Genomic DNA, 18043 nt, shown 5'->3' with positions numbered 1-18043 from the left:
TTAACAGACGTCACGCAGCAAAAAAAAAAAAAAGCTCACGCACAGCCGCTGGAAGAGATGTATCAACATATATGAGCCTCCTCAGCCACCCTCAGGAAACATAGGGGATTAGGATACGTCTCCCGCACCCCCTTATACCTAGTAATTTAATTAAAATGGCGAATTCCCGTTTCGCTACCAGTTTGCGGCCCAGTTCGCGGCCCGTGAAGCGCTTCTACCGTGAAAAATCATTTTTTTTTTATTTTCCCCACGGGACCCTTTAATAACCCCAACAACATTCCTAGGGGGTCAAGAGGGGTATACCTTGCCCCCTTTCATTAAATTCCCCCTTCGTTTTTCACCTCTTCTTCTCTCTCAATCCTACCGAGAGATAAGATGGCGGCCGCTCCGGACTGTTTAGAATGTTGACAGACACCGGAGAGCCAATCAGCTTTCTGCGCGCAAAGTTCCGTTTCGCGAAAAGTAAGCGGACCGGAGCGCAGCCCGGAGCGCTGTTACAGATATATATCTTGTTTTGAACGTTAATTTCTCAAAAAACTACTGGAGCACATATATTGAGACCTAGCAAAGGCACATCGGGCTAACAGTCCCTACAATTTTGCCAAGTTTCGTGCAAATCCATTCAGCCGTTCGAGCTAAAAGTGAGTCCAACCGCCCTATGGAAATTAACATGGGAAAAACGCGTTTTGGGACCCCCCTTTTTTCTCAGCCCCCCCTTGACGAAACCCCACTAAATTTTTAGGGGCTGCTCAGAAACAAAATGTGCCATTTTCCTGAAAATTTCAGCCGATTCCGTCCACAAACGCCAAAGTTATTAGACATAGAATTTTCAAAAATCCCATAGGGAATTAATCCTAACTATATATACCTACTGGCGAGACGCCAGTAGGTAATATATATATTACCTACTGGCGGTCGCCAGTAGGTATATATAGTTAGGATTTTTTCTCTATGGGATTTTTGAAAATTCTATGTCTAATAACCTTGGCGTTTGTGGATGGAATTGGCTGAAATTTTCAGGAAAATTGAACATTTTGTTTCTGAGCAGCCCCTGACAATTTGGGGGGGTTTCATCAAGGGGGGGCCGAGAAAAAAGGGGGGTCCCAAAACGCGTTTTTCCCATGTTAATTTCCATAGGGCGGTTGGCCTCACTTTTAGCTCGAACGGCTGAATGGATTTGCGCGAAACTTGGCAAAATTGTAGGGAGTGTTAGCCCGATGTGCCTTTGCTAGGTCTCAATATATGTGCTCCAGTGGATTTTGAGTAATTTAGGTTCAAAAAAAGATATATATCTGGGCGGAGCCTAACCACACATCTGATCTGATTGGCTGTCAGCACTTCATCCAAGAAGTGTTGGCAGCCATCTTGGGACCAATATACACGATAGCACCTCATTAAAAAGCATTGTAGTTAATAGAGGGTTTTAGGACTTTAGTTACATTATAAATCATTTGTTGATGGTACCATACTCGTTTTAGGAATTATGGTGGGTTCTAAGGTGATTTTACCATGTGAAAAAACCTTCTGCTGTGATATCATGAATATTGTTTGAAAGAAAACTAATATTTCATGATTTTCCCACAGTGGTTTGGAAGGGATCTATAAGCTAAACTGAAAGCATATTTTCTGTAAATTCACATTATCTTTCTCAGTCATGTGAAAATGAAGTCTGACATTCTCAGTAAAACATGTACATCCAACAAGGACAGAGACTGTCAGTTCATTCCTTTGTGTTCTACTGCAGCCTCCTAGAGTGTTCTAAAGAACAACTAGAGCGCTAACAGTCCTACTTATTACAAAGGTATGGCACACCTGAAGCCATCTTGATTGGAATAAAGTGGTAACTCTTAAAACATTTAATTTAAAAACAAACAACATGAGGGGGTATATTTTGCCATAGAAAGTATGATTAGTGCTGCAGAATGAAAAATCAGGGCACATTTTGAGTGACTTCTCAAATCCTTTTCTATTTCATTAAAACATTCTGACATGCAGTCTCCCAAAATGGCCACCAGAGACAAAAGAGCCCAAATGTAGCCCAAATATCACCCAGATGTAGCCCAAGTATAGCCCAATGACAGAATGTCCCAGAGTGTTCTAAAGAACAACTAGAGCGCTAACAGTCCTACTTATTACAAAGGTATGGCACACCTGAAGCCATCTTGATTGGAATAAAGTGGTAACTCTTAAAACATTTAATTTAAAAAGAAACAACATGAGGGGGTATATTTTGCCATAGAAAGTATGATTAGTGCTGCAGAATGAAAAATTAGGGCACATTTTGAGTGACTTCTCAAATCCTTTTCTATTTCATTAAAACATTCTGACATGCAGTCTCCCAAAATGGCCACCAGAGACAAAAGAGCCCAAATGTAGCCCAAATATCACCCAGATGTAGCCCAAGTATAGCCCAATGACAGAATGTCCCAGAGTATTCTAAAGAACAACTAGAGCGCTAACAGTCCTACTTATTACAAAGGTATAGCACACCTGGAGCCATTGTGATGGGAATAAAGTGGTAACTCTTAAAACATTTAATTTAAAAAGGAACAAAATGAGGGGTATATTATGCAATAGGAGGTATTATTAGTGCTGCAGAAAGAAAAATTAGGGCACATTTTGAGTGACTTTTCAAATCCTCTTCTATTTCATTAAAATATTCTGACATGCAGTCTCCCAAAATGGCCAACAGAGACAAAAGAGCCCAAATGTAGCCCAAATATCACCCAGATGTAGCCCAAGTATAGCCCAATGACAGAATGTCCCAGAGTGTTCTAAAGAACAACTAGAGCGCTAACAGTCCTACTTATTACAAAGGTATGGCACACCTGAAGCCATCTTGATTGGAATAAAGTGGTAACTCTTAAAACATTTAATTTAAAAAGGAACAAAATGAGGGGGTGTATTTTGCCATATGAATTATGATTAGTGCTGCAGAAAGAAAAATTAGGGCACATTTTGAGTGACTTCTCAAACCCTCTTCAATTTCATTAAAAAATTCTGACATACAGTCTCCCAAGATGGCCACCAGAGACAAAAGAGCCTAAATGTAGCCCAAATATCACCCAGATGTACCCCAAGTATAGCCCAATGACAGAATGTCCCAGAGTGTTCTAAAGAACAACTAGAGCGCTAACAGTCTTACTTATGACAAAAGTATGGCACACCAGAAGCCATCTTGATTGGAATGAAGTGGTAAGTCTGAAAACACTCAATTTAAAAAGGAACAACATGAGGGGGTATATTTTGCCATAGAAAGTATGATTAGTGCTTCAGAAAGAAAAATTAGGGATCATTTTGAGTGACTTCTCAAATCCTCTTCTATTTCATTAAAAAAATTCTGACATGCAGACTGAAACATGCACTTTGAATACCAGCAGCAGACGTCCCTGGTGAGCAGTAGCTTTACTACAGTGATCTAATGTGCAACTAGCGTGCTAACATTCAGAATTTATGGCAAATGTGTGACACATCTGAATGCCTTCTTGATGGAACCAAAGTAAACAAGCATTGAAAATGCAATAGATCTCGCCCTCGTTTAAGTTAAAGCCATTCTGTTTGTAATGAGGTGGCTTTTTAGCTTTGCTTTTATTAGTGTTTTTTCAACTTTCATGTAAATAACATGCATCTGTATGCATATAAGTATATGTATGCATGCATTTATGTTTGTATTTATATAGATATACAGATGATATATGTTTATATATGTATGTGTATATATATATTCACTGAAAAAACCATAGGCTATCGACCATATATAGTTAGGAATTAGCATTTACAAAACCTTGAAAATTCACTGAAAAAACCATAGGTTATAGACCATATATAGTTAGGAATTAGCATTTACAAAACCTTGAAAATTCACTGAAAAAACCATAGGTTATAGACCATATATAGTTAGGAATTCGCATTTACAAAACCTTATTTTACTCACACAAAACCATTGAAATTCCATATATAGTTAGTTGCACTAACTATATATCGCGCACCCGCAATCCACTGCTGATGATGTCACATATTACATCATTCATGACATGGTCAGTGACATCACTGATGACATCACTGATGACATCTCAAATGACATCACTGATGACAACATCCAATGACTGTATGTTTCTGTAAAGTTAAAATATGTCTTACATATTGAAGAATGAGTGGATGTATAAGTGTCTGGATGAAGGATTTAGTAGGTGCATGACTGACTGTATGAGTGAGTGATTAAATGTGTCTCACTGAGTGCATGGGTTAGTGACTAAACTGACTTAATTTGTGCACCATTATGTCTGTTGTTCTGTAAACTGTTGCATGTGTTGATAAGTAGCTATATGAGTAACTATATGGGTTATTGATTGGTTGCCCAAGTATTTTTATGGGAGACTGAGTGTGTGTGTGGTTGGCTGGGAGGTGTATGACTCTGTACATAGATGTGTGAGCAGTTGATTCACTAGATGTATGGTTTCAAAAGTGCATGTGGAAACAGCTGTATGGGCGGTTGACTGTGTGCATGAGTGTATTGGTGAGTGAATGGATATCTCAGTGCTACATGTCAAAGTAAGTACATATGTAAAACACAGTACATGTGAGAGTTGACATATATAAATAACTGTGCATAAGAGCCAGTGAATGTGTGAGTGGCTGTATGGATCATTGTGAACTTGTATCAGGGATTGTATAAGAGAGTAAATATGTGTTAGTATATGTTTGAATAGGTAAAGTTTGTATAACTGTATAGTTGAGGAAATGGAGGTGTGATTGATTCTTTGCATGACTGACTAGGTGTGTGAGTAACTCCATGGATGAGTGACAGTCTGTGAGTGTCTGTTTACACTGATTGTATCTAAGGTTATATTAGAGTCTGAAGAGGTTCATCGTATTATCACATGAATGACATCATCAGTGATGTGATCAGTAATGTCAAATGAGATGTCATCAGTGATGTCATCAGTGATGTCATTTGAGATGTCATCAGTGATGTCATTTGAGATGTCATCAGTGATGTCATCAGTGATGTCACTGACCATGTCATGAATGATGTAATATGTGACATCATCAGCAGTGGATTGCGGGTGCGCGATATATAGTTAGTGCAACTAACTATATATGGAATTTCAATGGTTTTGTGTGAGTAAAATAAGGTTTTGTAAATGCGAATTCCTAACTATATATGGTCTATAACCTATGGTTTTTTCAGTGAATTTTCAAGGTTTTGTAAATGCTAATTCCTAACTATATATGGTCTATAACCTATGGTTTTTTCAGTGAATATATATATATATATATATATATATATATATATATATATTCAATGAAAAAACCATTGGTTTTAGGCCATATATAGTTAGGGATTTGCATTTACAAAACCTTATTTTACTCGCATAAAACCATTGAAATTCCATATATAGTTATAAGCGCTAACTATATATCGCGCACCCGCAATCCACTGCTGATGATGTCACATATTACATCATTCATGACATGGTTAGTGACATCACTGATGACATCACTGATGACATCTCAAATGACATCACTGATGACATCACTGATGACAACATGCAGTGACTGTATGTTTCTGTAAAGTTAAAATATCTCTTACATATTGAAGAATGAGTGGATATATAAGTGTCTGGATGAAGGATTTAGTAGGTGCATGACTGACTGTATGAGTGAGTGATTAAATGTGTCTCACTGAGTGCATGGGTTAGTGACTAAACTGTCTTAATTTGTGCATCATTATGTCTGTTGTTCTGTGAACTGTTGCATGTGTTGATAAGTAGCTATATGAGTAACTATATGGGTTATTGATTGGTTGCCCAAGTATTTGTATGGGATACTGAGTGTGTGTGTAGGTGGCTGGGAGGTGTATGACTCTGTGCATAGATGTGTGAGCAGTTGATTCACTAGATGTATGGTTTCAAAAGTGCATGTGGAAACAGCTGTATGGGCGGTTGACTGTGTGCATGAGTGCATTGGAGAGTGAATGGATATCTCAGTGCTACATGTCAAAGTAAGTACACATGTAAAACACAGTACATGTGAGAGTTGACATATATAAATAACTGTGCATAAGAGCCAGTGAATGTGTGAGTGGCTGTATGGATCATTGTGAACTTGTATCAGGGATTGTATAATAGAGTAAATATGTGTTAGTATATGTTTGAATAAGTAAATTTTGTATAACTGTATAGTTGAGGAAATGGAGGTGTGATTGATTCTTTGCATGACTGACTAGGTGTGTGAGTAACTCCATGGATGAGTGACAGTCTGTGAGTGTCTGTTTACACTGATTGTATCTAAGGTTATATTAGAGTCTGAAGAGGTTCATCGTATTATCACATGAATGATATCATCAGTGATGTTATCAGTCATGTCAAATGAGATGTTTTCAGTGATGTCATCAGTGATGTCATTTGAGATGTCATCAGTGATGTCATCAGTGATGTCATCAGTGATGTCACTAACCATGTCATGAATGATGTAATATGTGACATCATCAGCAGTGGATTGCGGGTGCGCGATATATAGTTAGCGCTTATAACTATATATGGAATTTCAATGGTTTTATGCGAGTAAAATAAGGTTTTGTAAATGCAAATCCCTAACTATATATGGCCTAAAACCAATGGTTTTTTCATTGAATTTTCAAGGTTTTGTAAATGCAAATTCCTAACTATATATCCACTATAACCTATGTTTTTTTCTGTGAATTTCATTGGTTTTTTAATAGCAAATATGAAAAGCTTTAAAATGTCAAGTACGTGATAGATGAAAACATTTTCGTATTTATGCACGCTGATGTGCTTTGAACGCTGCACCCCCCCCCCTCCCCTCTTTTGTCTTAGTAGTACTCTCTCTTTGCAGATAGTGAACGGTAGTTAACGCAAGCCTTTCCCCCCTTTTTAATCCGTCGTGCCTGCTTGTCTCTCCATTTGATTGATTGTTGTCCAAGCATTTACTGTTTTAGAATTGGTTCTCTTTGGATCATTCTCTATTTACAAACAAGCACAAAGTCGCAATACTCTGTTTATTCTTTGCAGATAGTGAAAAATCGTGTAAAAAAAATAAAAGTAATCGAGCAAAATCAGTAGGCCACTAATTGGATCTCTTTTTGACCTCGCTAAAATAGAAATATTAGGAACAACCATACATGAGAAATACGAAAATAGTGAGATGAACTGAGCTCCACACCATGAGGGCTGCAAGACAGCTCGGCTCCATCACCCATCCCGCACAAAATAACGACAAACCCTATGCAAATATTAAAAATATAGACAACACACCAGCAAAGAAACAGGGTAAAACATTTTATTAAAAAACTATTTACATAACGTTGGTTTATAAGATGATATCAGTAGTGGACCGATGTGTGAATAGATCGAAAGCAGCACAAGGCTCCAAGATCCGGATGGCAAGCTCCTGGATGTTGGGTGCCATAGTTTAGAGTTCTGAATTTGAGCCTTTTTCAATGCCTGTGCTTTGTTGAATCAAAATGGCGGCTTGACACAAAGCTGACTCAAGCGTTGCTACTGATGCTATGCAGACCAAAACTGGTTTTCAGTTTGTACATTTTTCTAGATTTTTCAATCCAAGTTTGGTTGACTTTGTAGAACGATGGCTTCAAATTTTCAACATACGGTGTGGTGGCGCTGACTGGGAGGGGGCGCTTCGCTCCTGCCCCCTCCCCAAGTAAGATTTTCATACGTGAAAGTACGTTAATGGTTTTGGTCCCTGAGATGCTTCGATGTCACTGCCATTCTCAAATAGCATAAGTTCTGGATGTTGGGTGCCATAGTTCAGAGTTCTGAGCAGCGCTTGTAACACTGTCTGAAGCTTATTTCCACCTACTGCAGCTTCACTATTCTCAAAGTAAGTGAGTGTCGTTTGTGGACCTGACTGCATTAGAAAACTTGGGCGGTGTGATGGCCATGGACTCGGAGAAGACGCTTGGCTCCGACACCCTCCCCAAGTCTTATAGCACTGGTGTAGCCTGAGATCGCCCCCGACATAGGCGGCCGGCTCCCGGGGTCCGGCGGAACTTTTTGCCTTTTGATGACTCTTCAATTCTGGACCTTGTCCCACAATCCGTTTCACCTGAAGACAAGCTGTAGTGGGGCGCCCCTTTACCGTTTTAGTTGCCATTCCGCCCGCTTTTGCTACACTGTGCCTCTTCCGCCATTCAGCTGTTTACCGCCCGCTCTTGCGACTACAGCGTCTCGCTCACCATGTAGTTGAGTTGCTCCCGCTCTTGCGGTGCAGCGATAGGCGGCTGCCACATGGCTCTCAAAATGGCGGCCGGCTCTTCGGTTTTGGGCCTGGTCCACTAAAATGGCCCTGGGACACATTGGAACTCGGACGCTTCCCTGATAGGGCTTGGGTCCCATTTTCGAAAAGCGTCCCCTCAGCCGTGAAGATTCTACAAAAGTCTTGGGGGCCTCCGACTCCCGCAGGCTTCTGGTGGGGAGCGGCTGCCATGATTGCTCGTGGAATGGCCACGACGGAGCTACGAGATGGTAGTGGTCTCATGCTGACGCCAGCTTTAGTCTGAAACATCCAGAAACACTGTAGACTACCAATTCGATCAGTTCCGGTAGCGCCCCAACATGACCCGGAAGAGAAGAACTTGCCCTCCCCTCTTTGACTGATGGTTCTTGTTGCCTGTCCCCTCTGTTGTCATTTAACAGAACTTTTTGGACTGCTGAAAGGGGTTGTGTTCTGAACGCTGGTTGGTGGAGACATTTTGACTATATTCTTGACCTACGTTGTCGCGTAATGCGTTATATGACACGCCGCGTTAGCGCACCCGGAAGTGATCCGAGGCGCGGCGCGCAGCGCGTAACGTAAGCATAACAGGTCATGTGACTTGTTAATAAAACTTTTCATTGGTTCATTTTACTTTTGTTAATTTAATGATGAAAAGCTTGGTCATATGACCTAAAAATTACGCTTTTTATTGTTTTCGAATATTTTTTTTTCAAACATATGTTATAATATTCCAGGCTAATGTACTTTCCCGGAAAATTTACAACTGTCTTGCAAGTAAAATATATTCCTTTTTCGAGAAAAAGGGCGTTTCTTCCTTCCATGACGGAACCGTTGAGTAAAAGAGATTCGGCCTGCTGTCTTAGTCGCCGATACGCCTGATTATCAGATTCTTATCGATCACTTTATGTTGCAGACATGAAAAACACAACTGCCCTTGACCATTTATCTTTACTGCGTTCCTACATATTATACCTTTTATCCGTCATGTAATTGGACTGCTTTATTTCACTTGCCTTTTACTGATTCGAAAACAGTGACTAAAAGTAAAAACTTTACCAATGTAAATACTACTACCGTGTTTTGTTTTAAAAACCTTTATTGTGAAAATGTCAGTATACAAATACGGGCCTATAACCACGTGGGCCGGCCACGGAGCAAACTGAAATCGTATATGATGAGGAGACATTTACACTGTAGAGGAACGTAACGAGCGGGCCATTAGGTTGCAAGAACTAAGGTGTCTAACAGTTGCGGAATCGGTGGACATACATTTTGTAATTAAAATAGGACAGGGCCACTTACAATAACATTTTCTAGATATACATTTACGGGCAAGGAGTTACGAGTCCCATTTATACCGGCGCCATTTTGGGCGAGGCCGGGCAGGTCCAAGATATAGTCAAAATGTCTCCACCAACCATCGGCCAGACCAGAACCCCTTTCGGCCCTTTATGCTACAAGATGGTGTCTTCCATTCAGAAAATATTGTTGGCAGCATTTTGAAAGGAAACAGAAACAGCCGTTCTCCTAGTGAGTTTCACATTGTTACATTTAGGAAGAATGTTGAAGAGTAGTATGTGGAAAATCTGAAGCCATTTTTCTACAAACTCTTAATCAGACTTGGATGGAAAAAAAAAACATGAAGAATGTACAAACTGAAAACCAATTTTTGTCTGTATAGCATCAACAGTAACGCTTGAGTCAGCTTTGTGTCAAGCCGCCATTTTCATTCAATCAATAGCGTCCCCCTGCACACATTCAGGGACCTGGTCGTGTCTTCAGATGAAACGGATTGTAGGAAAAGAAGCAGAAAGGAAAAGGCAAAAAGTTCCGCCGGACCTCGGGAGCCGGCCGCCTATGTCATGTGCGACCTTTGGCCACACAAGGGCACTAGTGAAGCTGCAGCAGATGCAAATAAGCTTCAGACAATCTTACAAGCACTGCTCAGAAATCTCAACTGAGGCACTCAACATCCAGGACTTGCCATTCGAATCTTGGCGCCTTGTGCTGGTTCCGACCTATTCACACATCGGTCCTGGATCTCGGCGCGTTCGACTCACTGTACCGCAACAGTGACCGCAATTCAGCTGGACAAGCCGCCATTTTCATTCACTCAATAGCGTCCCCCTACACACATTCAGGGACCTGGTCGTGTCTTCAGATGAAACGGATTGTAGGAAAAGAAGCAGAAAGGAAAAGGAAAAAAGTTCCGCTGAACACCACCTTGGGCAATAGTGAAGCTGCAAAAGGTGCAAATAAGCTTCAGACAGTCTTCAACTTACTCTGATTCTTATAATAAACTTCAGATAGTCTTACAAGCACTGCTCAGAACTCTCAACTGAGCCACTCAACATCCAGGACTTGCCGTTCGGATCTTGGCGCCTTGTGCTGGTTCCGACCTATTCACACATCGGTCCACTACTGACATCACCTCATAAGCCAACGGGGCACCCCACGCCGACTTTCGGCGCAGCATTGTAGGATGGCCACACCAGTGCGGCAACTTGCTGGACACAACATCGGGGCCATCCAGATCTCGGCGCGTTCGACTCACTGTACCGCAACAGTGACCGCAACTCAGCTGGACACGCCGTCTTTCGGCGCAGCATTGTAGGATGGCCACACCAGTGCGGCAATTTGCTGGACACCACCTCGGTGCCATCCGGATCTCGGCGCGTTCGAGTCACTGTACCGCAACAGTGACCGCAATTCAGCTGGACACGCCGTCTTTCGGCGCAGCATTGTAGGATGGCCACACCAGTGCGGCAATTTGCTGGACACCACCTCGGTGCCATCCGGATCTCGGCGCGTTCGAGTCACTGTACCGGAACAGTGACCGCAACTCAGCTGGACACGCCGTCTTTCGGCGCAGCATTGTAGGATGGCCACACCAGTGCGGCAATTTGCTGGACACCACCTCGGTGCCATCCGGATCTCGGCGCGTTGTGCTGCCTTCGGCCTATTCGCACATCGGTCCGCTACTGACGCCGCCTCACGTGCCAACGGATTTTCTACGCTTTTTGTAGCCCTATGCCGCATAACAGGTCATGTGAATTGTTTATAAAACTTTTCATTGGTTCATTTTACTTTTGGTTTCCTAAAGATGGAAGGCTTGGTCATATGACCTAAATATAACACTTTTCATTGGTTTAGAACATTTTTTTTTCCCAAACGATGAAAGCCCCACCTTGTTTCTGGATCATTCAGACTGAAGCTGGCGTCAGCATGAGAGCACCACCATCTCGTGGCTCCGTCGTGGTCATTCCGCGAGCAATCATGGCAGCCGCTCCCCACCGGAAGCCTGCGGGAGTCGGGGGCCCCCAAAACTTTTGTAGAATCTTCACGGCTGAGGGGACGCTTTTCGAGAATGGAGCCCAAGCCCTAGCAGGCAAGCGTCCGAGTTCCAAGGTGTCCCAGGGCCATTTCAGTGGACCAGGCCCAAAACCGAGGAGCCGTCCGCCATTTTAAGAGCCATGTGGCAGCCGCCTATCGCTGCACTGCAAGAGTGGAAGCAACTCAACAACATGGTGAGCGAGACGCTGTAGCCGCAAAAGCGAGCGCAACTCAGCTAGATGGCCGCCACCTGGGGAGGCCCGTTCACGCCGCCTCCCCCACCCCCGGGCCGCCGCACGCCAATTTTCGGAGCAGCATTGTAGGATACCAAAACCAGTGCGGCAGTTTACTGGACATCACCTGGGTGCCTGTCGTACATGTTGTGTCAGCCATGTGACACTGGACACAGTCCCATCAACATCTCAACGCGTTCTGCTGCCTTGGGACTATTCGCACAACAGACCGCTACTGACGAGGCCTCCCCCCGCACCACCCGGGACGCCCCACGCTGTTTTTCTGTGCTGCATTGTAGGATCCCAAAACCAGTGCGGCACCCAGGCGACATCACCTGGGTGCCGTCCAGAACTCTGCACGTTGTGCTGCCTTGGGACTATTCGCACAAAAGACAGCTTCTAACCATTGTTGCTTTTTGTGTTGAAAAATGTTTAAATGTTTTTAGTTTTTGTTCCGTTCGTTATAGTTAATAGTTAATAAAGTTTTATAATCTTACTTTGTTGGAGTGTTATCTATTTTTTTTAAAACGGGTGAATGGGGCCTTGAATCGGGTTATTGTCATGTGTGGGCTTTGGAAGTGTGCTGCTGCAGGATCGGACATTTCAAACTCAAATGCACGTTCTTTTTCTTACCTTTCCGAAGCATGGAGCGCAATAGCAGGCAGAGAAAGGGTGATGCACGTGTTGAACACTACCTGACCTGGCAAGTTGCTGGCAGTGCCCCCCCGCCCGCTCCTGAAAGAGGGCACACACACACCGCCGCCCCGAGTACTTCACAAATCTTTAAAAGACCATGCGCTTGTTCATGAGGCTTAAATGGTTTATCACCTCTTCTAGAACCCCTGCATCGACCCTCTGACGTTTCCTGGAAAAATTACCATGTAACACAATACCAAGCCCTGTCAGCTGAAACCCCCAAGGAATCGTGGGGCATATTATCAAGGGGGTTTATCCCCGCTTTTTTGGCTTTAAAAGCCAAGAAAGCGGAGATAAAAATATCTCCCTATTACCAAGCTGTCGCTAACACCAGTTAGTGACAGCTAAAAGGAGATAGCGACCATCTTGGGCCCCGCTTTGCATGTCAGTGATACTTATCACTAATGACATGCAAAGCGGGCGTGCCAAGATGTTAGCGACTGGAAACAGTCCCTAACATCGCTATCTCCTATTACCAACTTTTGGAGATATTCGCGCTAAGCGCGAATATCTCCAAAATCTAACACCTGCCCTGAGCAGTTCTTAGCCATGTTATCCAATGGGAGGTGGATAACATGGCTAAGAGCATTTGCTCGATAATACATGAATATCGCTGACTTTTCTGCGATAATAGCAAGGTTTATCTGCGATAAAAATCGCCGATGTGCGGCGATAATTTTTGTCTCTAAACAAGTTAGAGACAAAAATTATCGCTAGTTGTTCGTAATATGCCCCCGAGTTTTTGCTTGCAGAAATCGGGAGGCGGGAGACTAGCACTGAAATCAGTAGTCACAAGCCTGAATCGGGAGGGTTGGCATGTCTGAATTCTCTACAGCTGGGGCCATAAACTACATCCGCAGGGATAGGTGATTGCCTAGGTCCGGCCTGGACAATCGGACACAGAGGAAGAGGAGTGTCAGAGGGTGCGGTAGTGAATAGGGTGAAAGAGAGGTGTCGGGAGGGCACAGGGTGTGATTCTCAGAGAAGAGCAGCGCAGATGGGGGGAAGTATATGGCCCATGCATGAGAGACAGAGCGGGGATGACCAGTGCGTGGGGGAGATGCTTGCGAGGGTGGGAAGCCATGCTGAGGATCGGCGGCGTGCAGAGAGTGGGCCTGGTCAAGGCATCTAAAATGGCTGCCGTGCACGACAAAATTGTGGCATTGGACAAAAAGGCAAGATGGCGCAGACAATGTTTTTCAATAAGGATTCATTTATAACAAAATATTTACTCGCAGTGACAAAATGGTGGTCAACACTTCCTGATTTCCATCGAATCGAACGTTAACAAACGTCACGCAGCAAAAAAAAAAAAAAGCTCACGCACAGAGCAGTTTTTAACCATGTTATCCAATGGAAGGTGGATAACACGGCTAAGAGCATTTGCTGGATAATGCATGAATATCGCTGACTTTTCAACGATACTCATGCATTGTGGCCGATGTGCGGCGATAATTTTTATCTCTAAACAATTAAAACGAAGCACAAAATGGCGAATTCCTGTTTTGCTACCAGTTTGCGGCCCAGTTCGCGGCCCGTGAAGCGCTTCTACCGTGAAAAATCATTTTTTTTTTCTTTTCCCCACGGGACCCTTTAATAACCCCAACAACATTCCTAGGGGGTCAAGAGGGGGATACCTTGCCCCCTTTCATTAAATTCCCCTTTCGTTTTTCACCTCTTCTTCTCTCTCGATCCTACCGAGAGACAAGATGGCGGCCGCTCCGGACTGTCACGCAGCAAAAAAAAAAAAAGCTCACGCACAGCCGCTGGAAGAGATGTATCAACATATATCAGCCTCCTCAGCCACCCTCAGGAAACATAGGGGATTAGGATACGTCTCCCGCACCCCCTTATACCTAATAATTTAATTAACGAAGCACAAAATGGCGAATTCCCGTTTCGCTACCAGTTTGCGGCCCAGTTCGCGGCCCGTGAAGCGCTTCTACCGTGAAAAATCATTTTTTTTTTCTTTTCCCCACGGGACCCTTTAATAACCCCAACAACATTCCTAGGGGGTCAAGAGGGGGATACCTTGCCCCCTTTCATTAAATTCCCCTTTCGTTTTTCACCTCTTCTTCTCTCTCGATCCTACCGAGAGACAAGATGGCGGCCGCTCCGGACTGTTTAGAATGTTGACAGACACCGGAGAGCCAATCAGCTTTCTGCGCGCAAAGTTCCGTTTCGCGAAAAGTAAGCGGACCGGATCGCTGCCCAGAGCGCTGTTACAGATATATATCTTGTTTTGAACGTTAATTTCTCAAAATCCACTGAAGCACATATATTGAGACCTAGCAAAGGCACATCGGGCTAACAGTCCCTACAATTTTGCCAAGTTTCGTGCAAATCCATTCAGCCGTTCGAGCTAAAAGTGAGGCCAAAGGCCCTATGGAAATTAACATGGGAAAAACGCGTTTTGGGACCCCCCTTTTTTCTCGCCCCCCCTTGACGAAACCCCCCCAAATTTTCAAGGGCTGCTCAGAAACAAAATGTGCCATTTTCCTGAAAATTTCAGCCAATTCCGTCCACAAACGCCAAAGTTATTAGACATAGAATTTTCAGAAATGCCATAAGAAAAAAATCCTAACTATATATACCTACTGGCGATAGCCAGTAGGTAATATATATATATATATTTTTTTTTTCTCCCACAAACTTTGAGGGAAGGAGCGGAGCGCCGCAAGGCAAATTTGAGGAAGATTTCAGGCAGATTCCTCAACCGGCGGCAAAGTTATTCCCAATAGAATGTTGCGAAAACCCTATACAAAATAAGCCTAACTACAACTACCTACTGGCAGCAGTGGAAAACCGGAAAGGAACATTCTTTTCACCAAGATCATAACTCCGGCCGCGGAAGATGCACCGCCATGAACACCGGACAGAGGTCTGCAAGGCTGAAAACTGAAAAACAGCCTTGACACAGCACGCAGGAACATTGAATTGGGAAGTGGACCAATATATCTGGAGCCCACTGAAGGGCTGTGAAAAGAATGTAAAATCGGCAGCCAAAAGAACATTTGGAAAACATAGGAAACCCACTGAGGGGTAAGAATTTGAACTGCATCTCCCGGCATGCTGCTCACTGAAGAGCGCACACCTGAAGGATAAATTAAGGTTGCAGTTCCTTTCCGGTTTTCCACTGCTGCACACCCTCTGAGGAAAGAGAAGGTTTTCTCTGAAACGCGTAAGGGACTGGAAAAGAATCGGGTTGCGGTCCCACTTCTATGAATAAATTAATCTGTTGAAATTCCAGCGTGGAGTAGCGTCTTTAAGCCCAGGAGCCCTTGAATGATATATATATATATATATATATTACCTAGTGGCGGTCGCCAGTAGGTAGTTATAGTTAGGATTTTTTTCAATGTTAAATCTCAAAATTCTATTTGGAATAACTTTGGCACCGGTTGACGAATCTGCCTGAAAATTTCCTGAAAATGGCCTCGTCGAGCTCCGGTTCTTCCTTGAAAGTTTGGGGGGGATACGTCAAGCGGGGGCCGAGACAAAAGGGGGGTCCCAAAACGCATTTTCCTCATGTTAATTTCCATAGGGCGGTCGATTTCACTTTTAGCTCGAACGGCTGAATGGATATACAGCAAACTTGGCAAAATTGTAGGGACTGGTAGCCCGATGTGCCTTTGCTATGTCTCAAGATATGTGCTCCAGTAGATTTTGAGTAATTTAGGTTAAAAAAAATATATATCTATAGGCGCTCTCCGGTGCGCGCACCGGAGAGCGCTCCAGGCGCGACACGCGACTTGCGCGCAGAAAGCTGATTGGCTCTTGGGTGTCTGTAAACATTCTAAACAGTCTGGAGCGGCCGCCATCTTGGGTCTCGGTAAAATCGAGACACAAGGGGTTTGAAAAAAAAGGGGCAAATGACCATAAGGGGGAAGAGTAGACCCCCTCTGACCCCCTAGTTTTGAAGTGGGGGCCATAAAAGGGTCCTGCGGGTTAAAAAAAAAAAATTCGATTTCCGCGGGGGGCGCACCCGTTACGCGTACCGGGGAGCTTACTGGGGAGCGTACCATGGAGATAAAAAATGACAGATTTTTTTTCACAAAAAAATAGCATTTTTTTATAAATTTGAGGTAGTTCTGAAAAGAACTTTTTTTTTTGATTTTGTTGTTTTATATTTTTTTTTTAGACTTTTTAAAACAATTTTATAATTTTTTTGGATTTTTGTCAAGGGAAAAACAAAAAACAGGGATTCCAAAATGGCTCAACAGGAGCAAAAAAATGTGAAAATTTAGGGACTGTCAGGGCAGCGCTGTTGCTGTTTCTCTAGGGCAATGAGTTCAACACTCTGCTCCCCATAGCAGAGCAGTTCGTCACACTCCGTGCACAGAAATTTGATGCCTGCAAACTCTGGCTGTATGTTAGGGACCATTCTTCTATGGGATGGTCCCGAAGGTGTTGCTCCACCAGTGGAGGTGCTGCCGCCATCTGTGGGTAATTTCCGTGCCAGCTCTCTGACACTCTCCCTCGCAAAGTTGTTTGGGTGTCTTCTTTTAACATGCCTGATTAAATTGGCATTTCCAAAACTATATTTGTTCAGAGGATTGCCTCTGGATAAAGTACTACCACATATTTTGCAGGTTACTTTTGGAGAGTTGACTTTTTTTTGTCCTTCAGGGATGTTATAAAATTTCCAGATGAAATGGATTTTTTTCTTCTGCCTAGGAGGGTCCTCCTCTAAAAATGCCTCGGAATCACTGCTGGATGACTCTCTTGCAGCCATTGCTGTAGATCAGTAAAGTAGGAGATGAAGATAGTACACAGAACAGCTCTTGCTCTCTCCAAGTACAAAGCAATAGTGAAGGAAATGGGTGGGGATTTCATTCTTTGTAAAAAAAACTGTTGGCAACCAATGAAAAGTGTTATTTTAGGGTCACATGACCCGACGCGTTTACGCTGCGCGCTCCGGAGGACTTCCGGGTGTGTTTACGCGGCGCGATCGTAGGCGCTTCCGGGGCGCAAACGTGGCGCGATCCTAGGCGCTTCTGGGTGCTTTTACACGGCGCGAATGTAGGCGCTTCCGAGGGCACTTACGTTGCGCGCCGAAGTGACGTCATCAAACTTTTACAGAAATGCATAATCATTTTCCTTATAAAAAAAAACAGATTTTATTTGTATGGTACGAAATGTTTTGCATTATTATTAACTTTTCATTCATATTTTTTTTCACGAATATTTTAGCGCGTAACGTAAGCATAACAGGTCATGTGACTTGTTAATAAAACTTTTCATTGGTTCATTATACTTTTGTTATTTTAATGATGAAAAGCTTGGTCATATGACCTAAATATTACGCTTTTTATAGGTTTCGAACATTATTTTTTCTTAAACATATATGTTATAATGTTCCAGGCTAATGTACTTTCCCGGAAAATTTACAACTGTCCTGCAAGTAAAATATATTCCTTTTTCGAGAAAAAGGGCGTTTCTTTGTCCCATGACGGAGCCGTTGAGTAAAAGAGGCTCGGCCTGCTGTCTTAGTCGCCGATACGCCTGATTATCAGATTCTT

Source organism: Lissotriton vulgaris, chromosome 6 (genome assembly GCF_964263255.1).
Source record: "Lissotriton vulgaris chromosome 6, aLisVul1.2, whole genome shotgun sequence".
NCBI lineage: Eukaryota > Metazoa > Chordata > Amphibia > Caudata > Salamandridae > Lissotriton > Lissotriton vulgaris.
This window is presented reverse-complemented; position numbering follows the sequence as displayed.